Source organism: Acyrthosiphon pisum, chromosome A2, assembly GCF_005508785.2.
Source record: "Acyrthosiphon pisum isolate AL4f chromosome A2, pea_aphid_22Mar2018_4r6ur, whole genome shotgun sequence".
Lineage (NCBI taxonomy): Eukaryota > Metazoa > Arthropoda > Insecta > Hemiptera > Aphididae > Acyrthosiphon > Acyrthosiphon pisum.
Genome location: NC_042495.1, coordinates 86,884,637 through 86,888,312, shown reverse-complemented (window position 1 = coordinate 86,888,312; position 3,676 = coordinate 86,884,637).

Here is a 3,676-nt window from a genome sequence, read left to right as displayed (position 1 = left end):
GCCGTGTTGCCGTAAAACGGTTTTTGTCCGTGATTGGCTGTCACGTCCGGATACCAGTGTGACCGGCCGCCGCGGATGACTTCGCTACGGCAGTGTAGCCAAAGTCGTTTATAATTATTTTTCTGATAATGCGAGTGTGACCCCCGCCATAGAACTAAACTGTTCTAAATGACGTCTTCTAACGCCTTGACCTCATGCCGGTAATGTGGCGGAGGGAGCCGGGAAGTGGCGTCGCGGTGTCCCCAAGTCATCAAATATAAAAATACAAAAATTACTCTCATACCACTATGCGAATATGCGAGTATACCCTACGGCCTACACGATATTCGCAGACATTGTGATTGTGTGACACGCATGCGCGGCAACTTTGCGGCCATACCACCATAACTTAAAAAAATATTTACTCAAGTTTCATTTTTCACAATAATAATATACTGTCTGTGGTAATCAGAACAAAAATACCCAGATTACAATCAGTGCCTCAATTAAGATTCTTGGGACCCTGAGGTCTATGTATATAATGATGGTGATTTTTTTTTAAAAAGCCAAAAAATATAATGTGAGAAACCGCCACCCTGCAGTGACCAGTGTATTGTTATTAAAATATAACTACACTTTTAGTGTTATTTTTTTTATTATAAAGCTTACACACATAAAAGTAACTCAATAACAATAAATCCCTAACAATATAATTTTATAGATAATTATAGATATTATTATGGATAAATAGGGGCCCCGTTCTTCGACAACAAATTAGATAGAATAATCAAAGGTGGCCAAGTTAATGAAAATAATTAACTCAAGTTAAGTTAAGTTAGGATCGATGAGTTAAAAGTTAACAGTTAACAAATTATAAATTTTACTCGATAAGTTAAAAGTTAATATAGAAAAAAGGTGGGTAAGTGGATGTCACTGTGCTGTATAGTAGATTACAAGTGGATCACTGTATAATGGATGGTATTAAATTTGAATTCAATGATATAATATCATTGTATAAAAAAACGATTCTGAGCGGAGACGGTATGTCAATCTATTGCTTTATAAATTACATTATTATCTAATTTACTTATTTTACTACCATTATTCATCATGATCTTGATGTTGAAAGCAATGAGATACCATGTACATGCTCAAATTGTCAAAGTTAAATGATCTACGGTTTGGTCGTAACACAGGTTTGTAGCGCCTGAAGGAGCGCTCGACTTCCACCGAGGTTAGGTTGGGTGCAAATTTCATATTTGCAATGCCCAAAGCAGTGAGTTCAGCCGGAAACATTACCCCATTAATTTCGCAATGTGTATCTCTATTTAATTTTAGGCAGTCTAAACCAGGATTTTTTTGTAATACGCTGTGCATTTTTTATTTTACTGCAACTCCCAAGGGTCCTTGTACTTGTTCTATGCATTAATAAATCGTTATTTATCATTTATAGATGTCACGAATGTCGAACATACCTAATATTATATCGACCGTAGATTACGGTCGATTAGTTCAATAATTGGTATTATTTTGTTTACGTACTTTTTGAAACATGGGAAATTGTATACATCGTATACAACTATTAATAAATCGTAAATTGTCGAAATATGTAGGGAAAAATGGAATTATTGAGAAATATGTAAAAATATGTACTTATGACAAAATATGTAAAAATATGTAAAATAAATATTTTTATTTAGTATATTTGATTTGATTTAAACATAGATCACAATACTATTATTTAAAAATTTAAAATAGATACAGGGCGCCGCCGGGGCCCCCTGAGCCAACGATTAGCGGCCCTAACAGGGGCATTACCCCGGCTGCCCATGCGGTTGTTGCGGCACTGATTGTGTCACTGTGCAGGCCAGGGCCGTATTTATGATTTTGCCACCAGTGGGCAACAACAATTTTGGCACCCACGTTTTTGCTCATAATTATAATTTGTTCCGTCTCAATATTTATTATCCACAAAAAATCAGAAACAACTGTCTTAGTATTACTAAATATAATTAAAATTTAGGTAGGTATATAATATACCAAACTACTAGGTATGGACGAATGTATTATTATATTATATTATTATTAACATATATGTATCGAAAGTAGAATTAGTCTATGGTAAAGTGTATGGTCTTTAATTTTGGTCATAGGTATTTTTATTGTAACTTGAAAAGCTAACGATTATAAGCGAAAACAGTGAAAGGGGCGCGCCACCCTTTGAAGAGAGGCGGAGGGCTACGCACAGCGGGTAGGTATCAGTACTTTTAGTATGCTTATAAGTGAGATATAAACTAAAAGGAAAAATCAAAATTCAGATTTCGTGGAATTAGTTCTGAACTTTGTAGATTTTTGGTCTAATTTGACTGGTCTAATTGCAATATATTGTATAAGAAAAACGATCCTGAGCGAAGACGGTTAGTCAGCCTATAAATTATAATAATATTACTAAGTATATTTGATGATATTATTGTGAATAAAGTAATTTATATGTAACCTATTGTCGCTATCGGCTATTTACGTGAAACCTTGTTAGTATTTACTAAGTATTTACTCAAGTACTTTTTAAAAGTATTCTTTACAGGACTGCCTGTGGGCTGTGACTAAACCAAGACTTGCATCACGCCAAACTAACCGTTCTAACATTATAACAGACTCCGTAGCAGATTATTATAAAATTATTATTTACATACCATATCATGATTTATTTATCACTCATCTTCAAGATCGCTTCCTCAAACATCGAAATATTTTGTCCAACTTCTCATGTCTTTTTCCTATTGAAACTAAATCTTTAGACAAAGTTTGTTGTAAAACGTTGTTTGAAACCTACAGTTCAATTTTACACGAAGATTCCCCAGAAATTTGGATAAGTGAGGTAGAAATTTGGCGACGACGACTAGTTAGTAAAAATATTCGAAACGTCCTCGATGCCCTCGATATTTGTAATGCAGATGCATTTCCAAATGTTCATAAAATGTTACGTGTAATATCAGTTTTGCCTGTGACTACAACGACTAATGAAAGGTCATTTTCAACATAACGTCGGCTGAAAACTTACCTACGATCAACAATGGGCGAAGATCGCTTAAATGGACTAGCATCATTGAATATACATCGTGATATTAACGTGGACATAAATCAAGCACTGAATCAATTCTTTTCAGTCCCTCGTCGAGTTAATTTATTAAAAAAATGATTTGTATTTTATAGAAGTTATTGTTAAAAAACACATTTAACATAGGTACTTACAAAATTAATAATAAATATAAATATGTTATAATACTATTTGCTGATTATTGAGGTATCTATGTTATACATTTTTTTAAACCCCCCCCCCCCCCATTCTAAAATCCTGCGCACGGGTCTACTATTTTCTACTAATTTCTACTATTTTTATATTCTGAGTGGAACGATGAATGTATTGATTTTACAATGATGTGTGTTTTTTTTTTTATTTTTGTGTCTTTCATCACCTTTTAGGACAGTAAAACTGCTTCGATTTTCTTCAACAGTATCTTGTTTTATGGGAAAGTGAATCTAGTTGGTGCATTCAGGAGGTCAAAATTTGAAACTTCCAATAGTTTTCAAAAGCGCCGTGAAAAGCAAAAGAAAAATTAAGAAAAATCGGGAATTTTTACGCAAAATCTGTTTTCGAGAAAATTGATTTTGGTTTTTGGTGTAACTTTAAAACGAA